Raw genomic sequence first — 15,722 nt, 5'->3', positions numbered from 1 at the left:
TTAGATCCCATCCTGCTCGGCCTTTTGGCTAAGATTAGTAGTAACTGCCTTATCAGTTTATATCTGATATGTCCCTTCCCAGGGACCATACAATACCAGTACAGCATGCACCCTAGGGGTCTACCCTCCCACTAATAAGAACATGAGGGACTAGCAACTGGGGGTAATAATTATACAAGGGTCATATAGAAGCCTATATGAACCTTTGGTACCAACTAACCAAGATGGTAATGTCGCCATCATTGATATCAAGGGGTCATAATAAACCCAGTATGAACCTTTGGCTCTAAATATCCCAACATGGTATATGTCGCACCGTCATTGACTTGCCACTTGAGTATCTCGCCAGGCCACGCTTGGAATATTGAAACTGCCAACCTTTCATTCCAAGCATACTTAATGGTAGACATCAACTTAAAAGATGCATACTATTCAGTACCCATTCAAAAAACTTGGAGATAACTTGGCAGTATTAATTATCGACTATGGCTATTACAGCCTAACTGGTTCCAGATATTCTAACCAGCCCTGGCTATATTAAGGAACTATCGTCATGGCATGTTCCAATGATATTAACGACGACTAATCCATGGGTATAGCTATCACAGCTTTAGCTATTATTCTTTTAGCCGAGCTTGTCATGCAATCGAGATAGATCTACGATTGAAACCATCGCTCTCAGCCTTGACTAAGATCAAGCGGAGTATCTGTTGTTGTTAGTTCTATTTTGACTCGTCCCTTATCAAGGGACCATATATCAATTGATTTGGAACAGGGAGATGGGGAGGGGCTTGCTCCGTCCACTCCACGCATCAACCAGTATTGCAGTACCTTGAAATATAAATCCTCTACTGTTGACTATTTGGTATTCAACACTCTACCCACTTATCTTTAACTTGGCATAGGAGAGTCAGTATGACACAACCTGTAACAATTAATGGTATCTACCTACCATTCAACAGTGGCAAGAGTATTGGGAGTTAGTAGCAGCTGTTCCAGCTACTTAACTTGAACCTTCCATTAAGGCTAGGTGCTAATGTTTAAACTACCCACACCCAAAACATGGTGGCATATGGACTAATCTGGAGTCGTCATCACTATAGACACGAGGCGTAAAACCTAGTTTGGAAATTTGAGTACGCTCTATTGGCAAAGCATATTATCCTGCAGTGCACCATTTTGCATGTTCGTTTATAATTAACAACATCACAGTAGTGACATACACAAACCACTTGGGCAGAATAAATCGATATCATGTGACATTTATTTAACAATTGGAAACTACAGGTTGTCAAAAATATACGACCATCAGCAAACTTACCTACTAGGTGAGCTAAATACTGTAAACAGACATATTAAACCCAAGTATTGCTGGAATTACAAATCAATATGGAACACCCGATATCGATTTCACTGTATTCAATTGAATTCTCCACGTACCGATGTATGTCGCAAGAAACCAAATTTGAGGCAGGGGCAATGAATTCATTCCCACTGAATTAGGAAGCGTGAGGGGGGAATCTAATCTATGTTTTCCCCTTTTTTCCTACCTCATCAGGTACTACGGCCTCATCAGTCGGGTACTACGCACATGCCACGATAAATTAAACTACTGGATTGCAGATTTGAAAAGACCATCACTGGGCCTGGATTGCAGAATTGGGAAGACCTCTGCTGGGCCTGGATTGTCAATAGCACTATCAACACAAGGATAGCATCCCATCGCATATCCACTAGGGAACATACTTGGCGAACATCAAGAAGTGGGAAGATACCATTCAGATACAGGAACTACATATTCAACTACAACAAACCTGTACTGGAGTTCTGGCAGGTCTTCACCACAATGAAGGATTCAGCCAGAAGTGCTCTGTCAGCCTACTTAACTCGGGCACCAGGACCACAGGCCATAGGGTACCTCCCGCTGGTGATCACATTTAGGAGAGGTTAATCCCCCAGACCCAAGTACACCCAAATCTGGGATGTCAGTATGGACCTGACGTACCTTAGGGGATGGTACACAAAAATGCTGGAGAAACTCAGCGGGTGCAGCAGCATCTATGGAGCGAAGGAAATAGGCGACGTTTCGGGCCGAAACCCAAGAAGGGTTTCGGCCCGAAACGTCGCCTATTTCCTTCGCTCCATAGATGCTGCTGCACCCGCTGAGTTTCTCCAGCATTTTTGTGTACCTTCGATCTTCCAGCATCTGCAGTTCCTTCTTGTACCTTAGGGGATGGTCACCAGCCAGGTCCCTCACCCTGGAACAGCCCACCCTGAAGGGACATGCTGATGGCCTTGTCTCCATCCACTACGATTGGACAATATGGTCCACTACACCATGTTACATTACCATTAGGGACTGGGCAAACAGAGCAGACCAGGAACATCAGGTCTAGTTATGGAATTCCGGGCATACCCACCGGAACCACGGTTATGTGTCATGACCCACTTTTGAACTACATCGACACAATAAGTAATCCTCAAGGGAGAGAAAAGCCTTATGGGTCAGCCACAAGAAACGTTATGGTCGGGTGACGAGCCAAACTATCTCAAGTGGCTCAAGCAGGTACTGGGAATTGCTGGAGTACATATTAACGTGTATTAATCTTACTCCACCAGGACAGCATCCACATCAGGGACTAAGAGGATGGACGTGCCAATGGACCACATCCTGGCTACAGCGTGGTGGTCTAGGGAGTATACGTTCCAAACTTTTATAACAAACCACTGGCAGAACCTGTATCGGTTGCAGAAAAAGAATCTGCAAAAAATATATAATTTAAGCCCGGGCCGGGGGAGCATTTGGTTTTGTTGTTGTTAATAACACCATTATTGTTTTTACATACAGATTCATGGTTGATTACGATAACATACTTCCTCCCTCGAATGACTTCGGCAGCGAATGAAGTATGAACTGTTACACGGTTTGAAATCACAGAGCTTTAAAATCTTCACGTAGTCACTCACGTGACTCCGAAGTTAAATAGTAAGATTAAACGAGAACTTACTAGTTTGAAGTTTGATCTGTATTTTATGAGGAGTTACGATGAGGGATTACGTGCCCTCCGCTCCTACCCTCAATAATATGGGTCAAACTGATAACTGAGGTCTCCTTTTCTTTACTATGTTTATTTCAATAACTGTGTCTATCTGTGATTCCACACCGCTGCTTTGAAGTATGCCGCGCATGCGTGCTGAGCGGGCTCTTCACGTAATCCCTCATCGTAACTCCTCATAAAATACAGATCAAACTTCAAACTGGTAAGTTCTCATTTAATCTTACTATTATACAACACTAGTGAAAAGAAAATGACTGTGCAAAGACAAAACATTAGTGCAAGGTTCAAATAGAAAAACAAGTCCATGACAGTACAAGAGGTGGTCATAAACAGGATCCTGGAGAGGTTAAAGGGAATTTGGGAAATGGGGATCCAGCAATTTCAAAGGAGACGGCAAATGGAGAATCCAGTAAGTTTCAAGAGAAACTGACACAGAAAGCTGGAGTAACTTTCAGTTGGGTCAGACAGCATCTCTGGAGAAAAGGAATAGGCTACTCTTTCGGGTCAAGAACCTTCTTGAAGAAGAGTCCCGACCTGAAACGTCACCTATTCGTTTTCCTCAGAGATGCTGTCTGACCCGCTGCTGTCTTGATCCGAAACGTCACCTATTCCTTTTCTCCAGAGATGCTGCCTGACCCGCTGAGTTACTCCAGCTTTCTGTGTCTATCTTCGGTTTAAACCAGCATCTGCAGTTCCTCCTTCCTACAGTTTCAAGAGGGGGTGGGATAGGGGACCCTGTAAGTTTGATGGGAGAATAGTAAATAGGTAAATAGTAACTAGAAATAGTAACTGAGCCAGATACCAAACCACTAGGAATCCTTAATAATCGGAGAATGTCTTCTCAGAGTTTATGTACTTAATAAAAGTGCCCCATCTAAAATGTTGTGCTCAACTCTCTGGATTAGGAATTGAACCAAGAATCTTCAACTCTAGCTTGAGCTGCTGATTTTACCTTTTGGCCCAAAACGTTGCCTATTTCCTTCGCTCCATAGATGCTGCCTCGCCCGCTGAGCTTCTCCAGCATTTTTGTCTACCTTACCCTTTTCTAGCTTGTTTTCTGACCAGAATTTTCAGAATGCATTGCATCATGAGATGTTGCAAGGCTTCCAGTTCACTTAATCGGAACCAATAATAACCATAGATTAGTTTATAATGAGAACATCAAATCCTTCTGTTTTTCATTACAGCAATCTATCTCCCACAATCTGCCTCCAGCTAATAAATTGCCAGTGGCCCTGAGAAAATCACACTTATCGCCAGCTCCGTTTTATATGGTCATTAACCAGTATGAGTTCCAGCAAGCTTCTATGCAGAGGTCTTGAAACTCAAGTCTGTTGTTTAATAGATTCTTCTCTTCATGAAAAGAAACACTTATGTAGCATAAAACACCAATCATACTTCACTGCAAAGAACACCAAACAAAGTTTGATATCCAACCACAGAAGGATAGTTAAAGTAGAGGGAACATCCTCTTGGAAGAATGAGTGATAGAGAGGTTTAAGACCATAAGACGTATGAGCAGAATTAGGCAATTCAGTCCGTCGAGCCTGCTCCGCCATTCAATCATGGGTGATCTGTTATTCTCACTGAACCCCATTCTCCTGCCTTCTCCACATAACCTATGCTGGCTTTACTATTCAAGCACCTATCAATCTCTGCTTTGAAAATACACAATGACTTGGCCTCCAATGGTGCAGTGGAAGAGTTGCTGCCTTACAGCGCCAGTGAACAGGGTTCGATCCTGACTACGGGTGCTGTCTGTACAGAGTTTGTACATTTCCCCCCCGTGATCTACGTGGGTTTCCTCCCACACTCCAAAGACGTACAGGTTTGTAGGTTAATTGGGTTGGCATAATTGTAAAATTGTCTCTAGTGTGTGTAGGATGGCGTTAGTGTGCGGGGATGGCTGGTCGGCGCGGACTCAGTGGGCCGAAGGGCCTGTTTGCGTGCTATATCTCTAAACTAAATTAAACTGAAAACAGTGTGGCTGTGAATTCCACAGATTCATCACTCCCTGGCTAAAGAGATTCCTCCTCATCTCCATTTTAAATGAGAAGCAGCAATGGACCAGAAATCAATGTTGGCCAGTGAGCGCATGATAATTGATGCAGTGATGAAGAAGCAGAGTTTAGAAGTAGCCCGAGTGTGTCTAAGGTAATTTGAGGAATGGCAGAGAGGAGAACATTGCTACAGTTCAGGCGAATCAAAGGCATCTTGAAGGAATCAAATTATCTTATTGAGGTGTATAAAATCATGACAGGAATAGATTAGGCAGATGCACACAGGCTCATGTCCAGAGTAGGTGAATCGAGGACCAGAGGACATAGGTTTAAGGGGAAAAAATCTGAGGGCTAACATTTTCACTCAAAGAGTGGTGGGTGTATGGAACAAGCTGCAGGAGGGGGTAGTTGAGGCTGGGACTATACCAACATTTAAGAAACAGTTAGACAGGTACATGGATAGGACAGGATTGGAGGGATATGGACCAAACGCGGGCAGTTGGGACTAGTGTAGCTGGGACATGTTGGCCGGTGTGGGCAAGATGGGCCTGTTTCCACTCTGTATCACTCTATGCCTCCATGGCAACTATTGGAAATTCAGTAGCAAATGAGCTGGAATAGAGGGATGGTAATATAGGTAGAAACAGATGATGTGTGGTTGGAAGGTAGACAAAAATGCTGGAGAAACGTAGCAGGTGAGGCAGCATCTATGGAGCGAAGGAATAGGTGACGATCCAACCTTCTAGATGGAGGGAGTATAGTAGGGGACTTCTAGATGGAGGGAGTATAGTAAAGCCCCTGTCCCACTGTACGAGGTAATTCACGAGTTCTTCCGAGTTTTCCCCTGATTCGAACTCGGAGAATGTCCGTAGCGGGTCCGTAGGAGTTCGTGGATATCTCGTAGCGGCTCGTAATGGTCAACTACGAGTAAAAAGTAACAATTTTTTTAATCACGAGTATTTTTTTACTCGTGGACATTTCTTACAGGGATGAAAACACGTCACGAGTTTACCGGATTTCCTGAGTACCTACCGTTAGCATTACGAGCCGCTACGAGACATCCACAAACTCCTACGGACCCGCTACGGATATTCTCCGAGTTCAGGGGAAAACTCGGGAGAACTCGTGAATTACCTCGTACAGTGGGTCAGGGGCTTGAGGGACTTCTAGATGGAGAGAGTATAGTCATGGGAGACTGGGAATGCATCCTTTTGGAGCACCGTTGTTGTCAATTAGAAGGAGAATCGCGACTTTGCGCCCCACCCAAGATTTCCGTGCGGTTCCCGGAGGTTGCAGATGGTTGCAGGTGGTGGAAGCAGGTAGGGAGACTGACAAAAACCTTCGGGAACCTCTGGGAGCCGCACGGAAACCTTGGGCGGGGCACAAAGTCTCCAGAGGTTTCCGTTCAGGTTTCCTAAGTGCGACAGGGGCATTAGAGTATTGTTTTCAGTTTCGCGCACGTTATAGGAAAGATGTCGGCAAACTGGAAAGGGTGCGGAGAAGAGCCTGTCCGACTGCGGCGAACTAATCCGCGAGTTCAGAAGAGTTTAGGAGAGTTTGAAAACATGTCATGTTGAAGACCTTTCGATTATGTAGAAGACCTCCTTTGATCTCCTTCGACTATGTAGAAGACTAGCTTCGACTAACTACGACTAGCTTCAGGAAAATTGGTCACCGAATAGTGAAGAGTGAAGACGACCTCCTTCGATCTCCTTCGACCTCCCTTCGACTATATTGAAGACTATCTATGACTATCTTCGATTACCTTCGACTACCCTCGATTACCTACGAATAGGTATACGGATACGAACAACTCTTCTGAACTCGCAGATTAGGTCGCCGCATGGGACAGCCCCTTTACGAGGATGTTGTCAGGACTCGAGAGCCTGAGCTGTTGGGATAGGTTGAGTCGGCTAGCACTATTCCTTGGAGCGCAGGGGGATGAGGGGTGACCTTATAGATGTGTATAAAATCATGAGTGAAATAGAGTGGAGCAGATGCACAGAGGCTCTTGCCCAGAGTAGGTGAATCAAGATCCAGAGGACATAGGTTTAAGGTGAAGGGGGGAAAGATTTAATAGGAACCTGCGGGGTAACTTTTTTAGACAAAGGATGGTGGGTGTATGAAATGACCTGCTGGAGGGTGTAGTTGAGACAGGTACTACCGCAATGTTTAAGAAAGATTTAGGCAGGTACATAGATAGGATAGGTTTAGAGAGAAATAGGCCAAATGCAAGCAGGTGGGACTAGTGTAGATGGGATGTGTTGTGTGGGCGTTGGGCTGAAGGGCCTGTTTCCATGCTGTATCACTCTATGACTTTTCATGTATTATATATAGGCAGATAAGAGTTGGTCTTGGCTTCAAATTCAGCATAGACATTGCGGGGACGTGAGCCTGTTCATGTGATGTTCTAAAACTGACAGATTAAAAGGTGTCTTCAAAGTAAATTCATGCTACGAAAAGCAGTCTTTACTGTGAAAGTGAAGTGGGAAATGTAATTGAAGCAGCATAAATTAAATGTGTAGGAAAGAACTGCAGATGATAGACACAAATATAAGATAGACACAAAATGCTGGAGTAACTCAGCGGGACAGGCAGCATCTCTGGAGAGAAGGAATGAGTGACGTTTCGGGTCGAGACCCTTCTTCAGACTGATGTATGAAAAAGGATCTCGACCCGAAACGTCACCCATTTCCTTCTCTCCAGAGATTCTGCCTGTCCCGCTGAGTTACTCCAGCATTTTGTGTCTATCTTCAACATAAATTAAATCCCATGCCGTGAGTGGGAAATTGACTAACCAGAGCGTGAACAGAAACAAGCCACGAGAGTATCTAGCTGACCGCACTCCACTTGAGTGCAGCTTCTTGTTGGAAGCATAGGATTGAAGAATTAATCTGACTTATCTTTCACTCATAATCATGGGAAAAGAGCAAGTTAATGAAAAGCTAAGTCTAGCAGCAAAAATACAAATGTACTGAGCCAAGCGAGTAACTGCAGTCGCATAGGATCCAGTCGTTCGGGTTTGCCGACCTTGAATGAAGAAAATACTTGTCGCAGATAGTTTAGATATTTTGCTCTCGTTTATTATATTTTTTCATTTAAATCAATTTTTTACCAGATTGAGTTATTTTAAAGATGACCTTTTTAGATTGAGTTTTTTAAATAATTTTTTTTAGACTTTAGGCTCCTTTGTTGAGTTTAGTTAAGTTTATTGTCACGTGTACCAAGATACAGTGAAAAACGTTTGTTGCGTGCTATCCAGTCAATACATGATTACAATCGAGTCATTACAGCATATAGATAAAGTCTGATCAAAGATCGTCCGAGGGTCGCCGATGAGGTAGATAGTATCTGGTTGTGGTGGGATGATCCAGTTGCCTGATAACAGCTGGGAAGAAACTGTCCCTGAATCTGGTGGTGTGCCTTTTCATATTTCTTTGCATTGTGCCCAAAGGGAAAGGGGAGAACTTTATCCGTTATCCTTATCCTTGATTATGCTGCTGGCCTTGCCAATCAGTGTGAGGTATAAATGGAGTCAATGGAAGGGAGGTTGATCTGTATGATGGTCAAGGCAGTGTAATAAGCAGGGTGGGTTGCAGGAGAAACGGAGAGTTGTGTCGGAAGGAACTGCAGATTCTGGTTTCCAACTGATGATTAGACACATAAGGCAGGGGTAACTCAGCGGGCCAGACAGCATCTCTGGAGAAAAGGAATGGGTGATGTTTCGGGTCGAGACCCTTCTTCTGAAGAAGAGTCCCAACCCGAAACGTAACCCATTCCTTTTCTGCAGAGATGGGGTCCGCCTCTTCCTTTCTTTTTCCCGTCCCCCCCACCCCCCGACATCAGTCTGAAGAAGGATCTCGAATGAAAGAGATTACACTGTTCTGTTCACACAGTCTGAAATATTACTAAATTTGGAATGGGTATCTCCTGTATCCGAGGGAAAGTTTGAATCGATAACAGAATGTGGGCTTGAGCCAACACTGCAATTGCGCTAAATTGTGTGAATGTGTCATGGGAGCCACTTTAATGGATGCATAATCACAGAAATAGGGTCATGGATTTGTCTTTTCTGTTAGTTGCATTCATAATCCTTATTCCAAACATAAAATCTTCTTGAAGATAGACCCAGAATGCTGGAGTAACTCAGTGGGACCGGCAGCATCTCTGGAGAGAAGGAATGGGTGACGTTTCTGAATGGGTGACTAGTCTGAAGAAGGGGCTCAACCCAAGACGTCACCCGTTCCTTCTCTCCAGAAATGCTGCCTGTTGAAAAGTTGAAAAATCTACATACTTAACTGCACATTTAGTTATTCTGAATTACCCCAGAATTTTGTGTCCATTTTCGGTTTAAACCAGCATCAGCAGTTCCTTCCTACACGTTAAATTTTCTGGAATGCGTCTTAAAGTATAAATTGTTTGGTGGCTCGAAGGGCCGAATGGCCTCCTCCTGCACCTATTTTGTGTGCAATAGTTTAGTCTCAGCGCAGCAAGCTGCGGATGGCGCAGCAGTAGAGTTGCTACCTCACAGCACCAAAGACCCGGGTTCTGGGTTTTCCCTGGGTGCTCTCGTTTCCTCCCACACTCCAATGACGTACAGATTTGTTGGCTAATTGACTTGACATAAATGTAATTTGTGTGAGTAGTGTGTTGCAAAGTGTTAATGTGCGGGGATCACTGGTCGGCGGGGACTCAGTGAGCTGTTCCCGCGATGTATCTCTAAACTAAACTAAACTAAACTAAACTAATATGTAAAGGCTTTTCGAGAGAAGAAGAATTAATTTGCTTCTCATCTATTGATTGCTTGTTATTAAAAGCTGCTGAATCAGTGTCAGAAACCAGATAAGTAAGTTATATATTTCTCCCATGTTTTATATTTTCTTATGACAGAGAGAGAGCTCATTCAGTCCATTCAGTCTGCGCTGGCTCTCTTGCATTTTCACCAGTTCCGTTCCCTACATATTTCCCTGTATCCTATTTTTTTGTTACTGACTCATGAACTCGGATGATAGGCACAAAAAACTGGAGTAACTCAGTGGATCAGACCCCATCTCTGCAGAAAAGGAATGGGTTATGTTTCGGGTTGGGACTCTTCTTCAGAAGAAGGGTCTCGACCCGAAACATCACCCATTCCTTTTCTCCAGAGATGCTGTCTGGCCCGCTGAGTTACCCCTGCCTTATGTGTCTAATCATCAGTTGGAAACCAGAATCTGCAGTTCCTTCCGACACAACTCTCCGTTTCTCCTGCAACCCACCCTGCTTATTACACTGCCTTGACCATCATACAGATCAACCTCCCTTCCATTGACTCCATTTATACCTCACACTGATTGGCAAGGCCAGCAGCATAATCAAGGATAAGGATAACGGATAAAGTTCTCCCCTTTCCCTTTGGGCACAATGCAAAGAAATATGAAAAGGCACACCACCAGATTCAGGGACAGTTTCTTCCCAGCTGTTATCAGGCAACTGGATCATCCCACCACAACCAGATACTATCTACCTCATCGGCGACCCTCGGACGATCTTTGATCAGACTTTATCTATATGCTGTAATGACTCGATTGCAACAAGCAATCAATAGATGAGAAGCAAATTAATTCTTCTTCTCTCGAAAAGCCTTTACATATTAGTTTAGTTTAGTTTAGTTTAGTTTAGAGATACATCGCGGGAACAGCTCACTGAGTCCCCGCCGACCAGTGATCCCCGCACATTAACACTTTGCAACACACTACTCACACAAATTACATTTATGTCAAGTCAATTAGCCAACAAATCTGTACGTCATTGGAGTGTGGGAGGAAACGAGAGCACCCAGGGAAAACCCAGAACCCGGGTCTTTGGTGCTGTGAGGTAGCAACTCTACTGCTGCGCCATCCGCAGCTTGCTGCGCTGAGACTAAACTATTGCACAAAAAATAGGTGCAGGAGGAGGCCATTCGGCCCTTCGAGCCACCAAACAATTTATACTTTAAGACGCATTCCAGAAAATTTAACGTGTAGGAAGGAACTGCTGATGCTGGTTTAAACCGAAAATGGACACAAAATTCTGGGGTAATTCAGCGGGACAGGCAGCATTTCTGGAGAGAAGGAACGGGTGACGTCTTGGGTTGAGCCCCTTCTTCAGACTAGTCACCCATTCAGAAACGTCACCCATTCCTTCTCTCCAGAGATGCTGCCGGTCCCACTGAGTTACTCCAGCATTCTGGGTCTATCTTCAAGAAGATTTTATGTTTGGAATAAGGATTATGAATGCAACTAACAGAAAAGACAAATCCATGACCCTATTTCTGTGATTATGCATCCATTAAAGTGGCTCCCATGACACATTCACACAATTTAACGCAATTGCAGTGTTGGCTCAAGCCCACATTCTGTTATCGATTCAAACTTTCCCTCGGATACAGGAGATACCCATTCCAAATTTAGTAATATTTCAGACTGTGTGAACAGAACAGTGTAATCTCTTTCATTCGAGATCCTTCTTCAGACTGATGTCGGGGGGTGGGGGGGACGGGAAAAAGAAAGGAAGAGGCGGAGACTTGTCGCCTATTCCTTCACTCCATAGATGCTGCCTCACCCGCTGAGTTTCTCCACCTTTTTGTCTACCTTCAATTTTTCCAGCATTTGCATTTCTTTCATAAAAATCTCTTTCATTCGCTCGCCTAATGTCTGGATTACATACTGTCCATTTTAGTTTAGTTTAGAGATACAGCACAGAAACAGGCCCTTCGCCCCACCGAGTCTGCGCCGGCCAGCGATCGCCGCACATTAACCCTATCTTACACACACTAGGGACAACTTACACTTATACCAAGCCGATTAACCTACAAACCTGTACATCTTTGAAGTGAGGGAGAAAACAGGAGCTCTCGGAGAAAACCCACGCGGTTACAGGGCGAACGTACAAACTCCGTACAAACAGCACCCGTAGTCAGGATCGAACCCGGGTCGACTGGCGCTGTGAGGCAGCAGCTCTAATGCTGCGCCACCGTGCCACCCTACACAGACGTGAAGTGAAAGCCCCATGGTCCAATGTACGTGGTGAGCATTCGCCCCGAGATTGTGCTTCAGCACCACACTGCTTCCTCCAAATTCCCCCTCGCATTATGTCCCATTCCTACCACTCTCTCACACACTCCTCGTTGCAAGATTCAAATGGGAATGCCTCTAACCCGTGCAGCATGTTCTGCATCATGTGTACCAAGGTACAATGAAAAACTATCCAGTGACTGCTATCTAGTCAAATCGCTCAATAATGGCCTTTCACAAGCATAAACGGTAGTGCAAAGAGAAAGAATGTAGTGCTGCAGCAACAGTGAAAGCGCTGATGATAAAATAAAAAGTGCAAGGACTGCAATAAAGTAGGTTGGAAGATTAGAACGATACACTCAGCTTATGGGCTGTCCATTCAGTAGCCTCTCTGGAGAGAAGGAATCATTCCTGTCTGTCTGTCCCGCTGAGTTACTCCAGCATTTTGTGTCTATCTTCGGTTTAAACCAGCATCTGCAGTTCCTTCCTAACCATTCAGCGGCCTGATACCCGGAGGGAAGGCGCAGTTTCTGAATCTGCTGGTACATGCGTTCAAAGTTTTCTGATCTTCTGCCCGAGGGAATGACGTGTCAGTGATTATGTTTCTTCAGAAGCTTAGACTCGAGTAGGCCGGCCCCTGAAGCACATCCCTTAGTTAATTGTGACTGCTTGGCTCTGCAGTATTAGCAAAGATCGCCTGCCTCTCCTTACTGTCTCGGGCACTGAAAATGATATCTGCAACTTGCCAATAAACAAGTGAGACTAGCAGTCTCAGAGCTGCCGACATAATCTTATTCGGCACATTCAGTAGGTGCCATAATTAAAACACATTCCGGTTGAATAGAATTACAGAATATATTGGTGGCTGGAAGGTCCATTGAAGCAGAAAATACCTCTATATTGCACGTACTGGTGTATTGAGAGCGGATTTTCACCAGCAATAGGGGAGATGAACCAACATATTTTAATTCAAGCTGCAGGTTTCACTGCATTTAAGCAGGAAAACAACAGTTTTGAAAGAGCGGTTCACACATTCTTTAGTCAGAAGGTGGTGAACCTATGGAATTCTTGGCCACAGAAGGCTGTGGAAGCCAAATCAAGGAATATTTTTAAGGCAGAGATAAATAGATTCATGATTACTACGGGTGTCAGGTTCTCAGGTTGTGGGGAGAAGGTAGGAGAATGGGGTGAGATAGATCAGCCATGATTGAATGGCGGAGTAGACTTGATGGGCCGAATGGCTTAATTCTGCTGCTATCACTTATGACCTTATGGCACACATGTGATCACACTTTACTGACATTTTAAACAAAAAAACAATATCTAGCAAAAACAACATGTTTAAATGGTATTGAACATCAGCTTCACATGAACACGTCTGGCAAAACAGGATCACGTGGCGTGCCTTGTGTTCTATGAAACTCAAATTTCAAAAAAAAAAATCTATGAGAAAAACGACCTTCTTATTGTGGAATGCACAAAGCCAACAATTTTCTTTTTGGAACTTTAAGTGAATGAATGAATGAATAAGTTTATTGGCCAAGTATTCACATACAAGGAATTCGCCTTGGTGCTCCGCCCGCAAGTGACAACATGATATACAGTGATAGTTAGGAATGACACATAAAACATTACACATTAAAATGAACATTAGCACCTATTTTCTGGCGTTGCACGCCAGGGTCGAGAATTTTCATTCACACATGCACCACTCATACTATGCAAAGAACAATCGGGCACAATCAAGCCCTCACCATGCTGATGAGATCTTCTTCAGTGCTGTCTGAGATCCATGGAGTCCACATGAGGAACCTGGCCCAGCTGGATACCATTGTGTGCTCACCTGGCACTTCCTTGAGCCGCCATCTCTGACTCTCTCCTTCCACAAGCAACCCCCGTCAATCCTTGGGCTGCCACTCCAGCCACTCCCCAGTCAACATCTCACTGCACCCTTCTACTCATGGTGGCCGCCTATCTTTGTCCAGGCCATTTCGTTTCGAAATGGGACCTGATCAATCCCCATTCCTGAATCTCCCTCCTCTCCAAGAAGACTGCAAAAAGTTGTGAACATTGCCCAGTCCATCACCGGCTATGACCTCCCCACCCACCATCGAAGGAATTTATCGGAGTCGCTACTTCAAAAAGGCTGCCAGCATCATCAGAGACCCACACCAGCCTGACCCCGCGCTCATCTCACCCCTGCCATCGGGAAGAAGGTACAGGAGCCTGAAAACTGTAACGTCCAGGTTCAGGAACAGCATCGTCCCTACAGCCATCAGGCTGTTAACCACGACAACGTCAAATAAACTCTGAACTACAAAGAGTATTATTGTTATAAGAGCTATATTTAAGAGGGAGTTAGATGTGGCCCTGGTGGCTAGAGGGATCAGGGGGTATGGAGAGAAGGCAGGTACGGGATACTGAGTTGGATGATCAGCCATGATCATATTGAATGGCGGTGCAGGCTCGAAGGGCCGAATGGCCTACTCCTGCACCTATTTTCTATGTTTCTATGGTATTATTGCACTGTTATTGTTCGGCTTTTTGTGTGTGTGTGTGTGTGAGTATATACACATATAATCTATATATAAGTGTATTTGTGAGTACAGGTGCACAACCTTTTATCCGAAAGCCTTGGGACCAGACACTTCTCGGATTTCGGAATTTTTCGGATTTCGGAATGGAAGATTTTTAGCGTAGATTAGGTAGGTAGCGCGGGCGGCTTGAAAAGTCTGGAGCGGCTGCCTCCTCCCCGGAGACCGGGGAATCATTGTAAATCATTGCTTAAATGTTAGTCAGTTAGTTTGGAGGGATTTTATGTGGTGGGGGGGGGGGGAAGGGGGAAACATTAATTCTTAGTCCCCTACCTGGTCGGAGAGGCGGGGAGCGGGCAATGCCTTACCGGGTCGCCGTGCAGTAAGCTCCGGAGCGCTGTGGCCGCCGACTCCCAACATCGCGGAGCTGGGGCTGCGGGCGTCCGGCCGCGGGCGGCGCCGGTTGGAGCTCCAACCCCGGCGAACTCTACCCCTGGCTGCGCGGCGCTCCAAATTCAGCGCCGCCCGCGGCCGGATGCCCGCAGCCCCAGCTCCGCGATGTTGGGAGTCGGCGGCCACAGCGCTGGGATACCAGCGGGTAGCGGGCAATGCCTTACCGGGTCGCCGTGCGGTAAGCTCCGGAGCGCTGTGGCCGCCGACTCCCAACATCGCGGAGCTGGGGCTGCGGGCGTCCGGTCGCGGGCGGCGCTGGATTTGGAGCGCCGCGCAGCCAGGGGTAGAGTTGCCGGGGTCGGAGCTACAACCGGCGCCGCCCGCGGCCGGACACCCGCAGCCCCAGCTCCGCGATGTTGGGAGTCGGCAGCCACAGCGCTCCAGAGCTTACTGCACGGCGACCCGGTAAGGCATTGCCCGCTCCCCGCCTCTCCGACCAGGTAGGGGACTAAGAATTAAAGTTTCCCACTCCCCCCCCCCTTCACATAAAAGCCCTCCAAACTAACTGACTAACATTTAAGCAATGATTTACAGATGTTTAAGTGTCTCCCCGGTCTCCAGGGAGGAGGCAGCCGCTACAGTAGTACAGACCTGGGTTGACCGTGGGTCGTTTCGGGTCAAGTTTGGCGCCAAACGCGAGCTTTG

General features: G+C 45.6%; 1 protein-coding gene and 1 pseudogene across 3 annotated transcripts in view; one reads left to right on the top strand and one right to left on the bottom strand.

Moving 5' to 3' along the window:
- Nucleotides 1-15,722, bottom strand: part of sorcs2 (sortilin related VPS10 domain containing receptor 2) — a 776,963-nt gene that overhangs the window by 267,776 nt on the left and 493,465 nt on the right. The window lies entirely within an intron of this gene.
- On the top strand, nt 672-850 carry LOC116983336 (annotated as a pseudogene).

This window comes from Amblyraja radiata, chromosome 1 (assembly GCF_010909765.2).
Source record: "Amblyraja radiata isolate CabotCenter1 chromosome 1, sAmbRad1.1.pri, whole genome shotgun sequence".
Taxonomy (NCBI): Eukaryota; Metazoa; Chordata; class Chondrichthyes; order Rajiformes; family Rajidae; genus Amblyraja; species Amblyraja radiata.
Note: the sequence above shows the minus strand (reverse complement) of the source record. Positions and strands in the feature narration are given on the sequence as shown.